Source organism: Carassius gibelio, chromosome B22 (genome assembly GCF_023724105.1).
Source record: "Carassius gibelio isolate Cgi1373 ecotype wild population from Czech Republic chromosome B22, carGib1.2-hapl.c, whole genome shotgun sequence".
Taxonomy (NCBI): domain Eukaryota; kingdom Metazoa; phylum Chordata; class Actinopteri; order Cypriniformes; family Cyprinidae; genus Carassius; species Carassius gibelio.
The window spans coordinates 49,862,888-49,867,887 of NC_068417.1; the positions used below are offsets into that span (position 1 = coordinate 49,862,888).

General features: G+C 39.7%; 7 non-coding genes across 7 annotated transcripts; all 7 read right to left on the reverse strand.

Annotated features, from left to right (window-relative positions):
* Window positions 1–462: 462 nt before the first annotated feature.
* Window positions 463–581, reverse strand: LOC127995894 (5S ribosomal RNA). Its single transcript, XR_008168822.1, has one exon. It is a non-coding gene; the product is annotated as a 5S ribosomal RNA (ribosomal RNA).
* A 221-nt stretch (window positions 582–802) lies between these two features.
* Window positions 803–921, reverse strand: LOC127996600 (5S ribosomal RNA). The gene has a single exon (XR_008169499.1). It is a non-coding gene; the product is annotated as a 5S ribosomal RNA (ribosomal RNA).
* Window positions 922–2,578: 1,657 nt separating this feature from the next.
* On the reverse strand, window positions 2,579–2,697 carry LOC128000840 (5S ribosomal RNA). The gene has a single exon (XR_008173614.1). It is a non-coding gene; the product is annotated as a 5S ribosomal RNA (ribosomal RNA).
* Window positions 2,698–3,060: 363 nt separating this feature from the next.
* Window positions 3,061–3,179, reverse strand: LOC128006263 (5S ribosomal RNA). The gene has a single exon (XR_008178892.1). It is a non-coding gene; the product is annotated as a 5S ribosomal RNA (ribosomal RNA).
* Window positions 3,180–3,400: 221 nt separating this feature from the next.
* On the reverse strand, window positions 3,401–3,519 carry LOC127995896 (5S ribosomal RNA). The gene has a single exon (XR_008168824.1). It is a non-coding gene; the product is annotated as a 5S ribosomal RNA (ribosomal RNA).
* A 364-nt stretch (window positions 3,520–3,883) lies between these two features.
* On the reverse strand, window positions 3,884–4,002 carry LOC128006316 (5S ribosomal RNA). The gene has a single exon (XR_008178944.1). It is a non-coding gene; the product is annotated as a 5S ribosomal RNA (ribosomal RNA).
* Window positions 4,003–4,516: 514 nt separating this feature from the next.
* Window positions 4,517–4,635, reverse strand: LOC128000841 (5S ribosomal RNA). Its single transcript, XR_008173615.1, has one exon. It is a non-coding gene; the product is annotated as a 5S ribosomal RNA (ribosomal RNA).
* Window positions 4,636–5,000: the final 365 nt, after the last annotated feature.

Below are 5,000 nucleotides of genomic sequence, written 5' to 3' on the forward strand. Positions count from 1 at the left end.
GTACATTATATAAGTAGGAAAGAAAACCCAAAAGCTTAAAGCACCTGGTATTCCCAGGCAGTCTCTCATCAAAGTACTAACCAGACCTAAACCTGCTAAGATTCAGAGATCGGGCATTGACTCTTTTTTTTTTTTTTTTTTTTTTTTTTAAATGAAAGATTATTATATAATTCGTGAAATTTTCCAAAAAGATTAAAGCACCTGGTATTCCCAGGCAGTCTCCCATCCATGTACTAACCAGGCCCAAACCTGCAAATATTCAGAGATCGGGCATTGACTCTATTTTTTGGCAAAATTATTATATACTAAGTGAAAAATGTCCAAAAAGCTTACAGCACCTGGTATTCCCAGGCAGTCTCCCATCCATGTACTAACCAGGCCCAAACCTGCTAATATTCAGAGATTGGCATTGACTCTATTTTTTGGCAAAATTATTATATACTAAGTGAAAAATTTCCAAAAAGCTTACAGCACCTGGTATTCCCAGGCGATCTCCCATCCAAGTACTAACCAGGCCCAAACCTGCTTAGCTTCCGAGATCAGACGAGATCGGGCATAGCCAGGTTGGTATGGCCGTAAGCGAAGTCTACTGCAAAGAGAGGGCTATTTAAAGAACAGCCAATCTTATCGCCAGTACATTATATAAGTAGTAAAGAAAACCCAAAAGCTTAAAGCACCTGGTATTCCTAGGCAGTCTCTCATCAAAGTACTAACCAGACCTAAACCTGCTAAGATTCAGAGATCGGGCATTGACTCTATTTTTTGGCAAAATTATTATAAACTAAGTGAAAAATGTCCAAAAAGTTTACAGCACCTGGTATTCCCAGGCGGTCTCCCATCAAAGTACTAACCAGGCCCAAACCTGCTTAGCTTCCGAGATCGGACGAGATCGGGCATAGCCAGGTTGGTATGGCCGTAAGCGAAGTCTGTTGCAAAGAGAGGGCTATTTAAAGACCAGCCAATCTTATCGCCAGTACATTATATAAGTAGGAAAGAAAGCCCAAAAGCTTAAAGCACCTGGTATTCCTAGGCAGTCTCTCATCAAAGTACTAACCAGACCTAAACCTGCTAAGATTCAGAGATCGGGCATTGACTCTTTTTTTTTTTTTAATGAAAGATTATTATATAATTCGTGAAATTTTCCAAAAAGATTAAAGCACCTGGTATTCCCAGGCTGTCTCCCATCCATGTACTAACCAGGCCCAAACCTGCAAATATTCAGAGATCGGGCATTGACTTTTTTTTGGCAAAATTATTATATACTAAGTGAAAAATGTCCAAAAAGCTTACAGCACCTGGTATTCAATCAATCAATCAATCACCTTTATTTATATAGTGCTTTAAACAAAATACATTGCGTCAAAGCACTGAACAACATTCATTAGGAAAACAGTGTCTCAATAATGCAAAATTATAATTAAAGGCAGTATATTCCCAGGCAGTCTCCCATCCATGTACTAAACAGGCCCAAACCTGCTAATATTCAGAGATCAGGCACTGACTCTATTTTTTGGCAAAATTATTATATACTAAGTGAAAAATGTCCAAAAAGCACCTAGAAAGGACCTCTACTGCCCTGAAAGACAGCGGAGACCAGGACAACTAGAGCCCCAGATACAGATCCCCTGTAAAGACCTTGTCTCAGAGGAGCACCAGGACAAGACCACAGGAAACAGATGATTCTTCTGCACAATCTGACTTTGCTGCAGCCTGGAATTGAACTACTGGTTTTCGTCTGGTCAGAGGAGAACTGACCCCCCAACTGAGCCTGGTTTCTCCCAAGGTTTTTTTCTCCATTCTGTCACCGATGGAGTTTCGGTTCCTTGCCGCTGTCGCCTCTGGCTTGCTTAGTTGGGGTCACTTCATCTACAGCGATATCATTGACTTGATTGCAAATAAAAACAGACACTATTTCAACTGAACAGAGATGACATAGCTGAATTCAATGATGAACTGCCTTTAACTATCATTTTGCATTATTGAGACACTGTTTTCCAAATGAATGTTGTTCAGTGCTTTGACACAATGTATTTTGTTTAAAGCACTATATAAATAAAGGTGATTGATTGATTGATTGAAGAGAGGGCTATTTAAAGAACAGCCAATCTTATCGCCAGTACATTATATAAGTAGGAAAGAAAACCCAAAAGCTTAAAGCACCTGGTATTCCTAGGCAGTCTCTCATACAAGTACTAACCAGACCTAAACCTGCTAAGATTCAGAGATCGGGCATTGACTCTTTTTTTTTTTTTTTTTTTTTTTTTTAAATGAAAGATTATTATATAATTCGTGAAATTTTCCAAAAAGATTAAAGCACCTGATATTCCCAGGCAGTCTCCCATCCATGTACTAACCAGGCCCAAACCTGCAAATATTCAGAGATCGGGCATTGACTCTATTTTTTGGCAAAATTATTATATACTAAGTGAAAAATGTCCAAAAAGCTTACAGCACCTGGTATTCCCAGGCAGTCTCCCATCCATGTACTAACCAGGCCCAAACCTGCTAATATTCAGAGATTGGCATTGACTCTATTTTTTGGCAAAATTATTATATACTAAGTGAAAAATTTCCAAAAAGCTTACAGCACCTGGTATTCCCAGGCGGTCTCCCATCCAAGTACTAACCAGGCCCAAACCTGCTTAGCTTCCGAGATCAGACGAGATCAGGCATAGCCAGGATGGTATGGCCGTAAGCGAAGTCTGCTGCAAAGAGAGGGCTATTTAAAGACCAGCCAATCTTATCGCCAGTACATTATATAAGTAGGAATGAAAACCCAAAAGCTTAAAGCACCTGGTATTCCTAGGCAGTCTCTCATCAAAGTACTAATCAGACCTAAACCTGCTAAGATTCAGAGATCGGGCATTGACTCTTTTTTTTTTTTTATGAAAGATTATTATATAATTTGTGAAATTTTCCAAAAAGATTAAAACACCTGGTATTCCCAGGCAGTCTCCCATCCATGTACTAAGCAGGCCCAAACCTGCTAATATTCAGAGATCAGGCATTGACTCTATTTTTTGGCAAAATTATTATATACTAAGTGAAAAATGTCCAAAAAGCTTACAGCACCTGGTATTCCCAGGCGGTCTCACATCCAAGTACTAACCAGGACCAAACCTGCTTAGCTTCCGAGATCAGACGAGATTGGGCATAGCCAGGTTGGTATGGCCGTAAGCGAAGTCTGCTGCAAAGAGAGGGCTATTTAAAGACCAGCCGATCTTATCGCCAGTACATTATATAAGTAGGAAAGAAAACCCAAAAGCTTAAAGCACCTGGTATTCCCAGGCAGTCTCTCATCAAAGTACTAACCAGACCTAAACCTGCTAAGATTCAGAGATCGGGCATTGACTCTATTTTTTGGCAAAATTATTATATACTAAGTGAAAAATGTCCAAAAAGCTTACAGCACCTGGTATTCCCAGGCGATCTCCCATCCAAGTACTAACCAGGCCCAAACCTGCTTAGCTTCCGAGATCAGACGAGATCGGGCATAGCCAGGTTGGTATGGCCGTAAGCGAAGTCTGCTGCAAAGAGAGGGCTATTTAAAGAACAGCCAATCTTATCGCCAGTACATTATATAAGTAGTAAAGAAAACCCAAAAGCTTAAAGCACCTGGTATTCCTAGGCAGTCTCTCATCAAAGTACTAACCAGACCTAAACCTGCTAAGATTCAGAGATCGGGCATTGACTCTTTTTTTTTTTTTAATGAAAGATTATTATATAATTCGTGAACTTTTCCAAAAATATTAAAACACCTGGTATTCCCAGGCAGTCTCCTATCCATGTACTAAGCAGGCCCAAACCTGCTAATATTCAGAGATCAGGCATTGACTCTATTTTTTGGCAAAATTATTATATACTAAGTGAAAAATGTCCAAAAAGCTTACAGCACCTGGTATTCCCAGGCGGTCTCCCATCCAAGTACTAACAAGGCCCAAACCTGCTTAGCTTACGAGATCAGACGAGATCCGGCATAGCCAGGTTGGTATGGCCGTAAGCGAAGTCTGCTGCAAAGAGAGGGCTATTTAAAGACCAGCCAATCTTATCGCCAGTACATTATTTAAGTAGGAAAGAAAACCCAAAAGCTTAAAGCACCTGGTATTCCTAGGCAGTCTCTCATCAAAGTACTAACCAGACCTAAACCTGCTAAGATTCAGAGATCGGGCATTGACTCTTTTTTTTTTTTTTTTTTTTTTTTTAAATGAAAGATTATTATATAATTCGTGAAATTTTCCAAAAAGATTAAAGCACCTGGTATTCCCAGGCAGTCTCCCATCCATGTACTAACCAGGCCCAAACCTGCAAATATTCAGAGATCGGGCATTGACTCTATTTTTTGGCAAAATTATTATATACTAAGTGAAAAATGTCCAAAAAGCTTACAGCACCTGGTATTCCCAGGCAGTCTCCCATCCATGTACTAACCAGGCCCAAACCTGCTAATATTCAGAGATCAGGCATTGACTCTATTTTTTGGCAAAATTATTATATACTAAGTGAAAAATTTCCAAAAAGCTTACAGCACCTGGTATTCCCAGGCGGTCTCCCATCCAAGTACTAACCAGGCCCAAACCTGCTTAGCTTCCGAGATCAGACGAGATCAGGCATAGCCAGGATGGTATGGCCGTAAGCGAAGTCTGCTGCAAAGAGAGGGCTATTTAAAGACCAGCCAATCTTATCGCCAGTACATTATATAAGTAGGAATGAAAACCCAAAAGCTTAAAGCACCTGGTATTCCTAGGCAGTCTCTCATCAAAGTACTAATCAGACCTAAACCTGCTAAGATTCAGAGATCGGGCATTGACTCTTTTTTTTTTTTTTTTTATGAAAGATTATTATATAATTCGTGAAATTTTCCAAAAAGATTAAAACACCTGGTATTCCCAGGCAGTCTCCCATCCATGTACTAAGCAGGCCCAAACCTGCTAATATTCAGAGATCAGGCATTGACTCTATTTTTTGGCAAAATTATTATATACTAAGTGAAAAATGTCCAA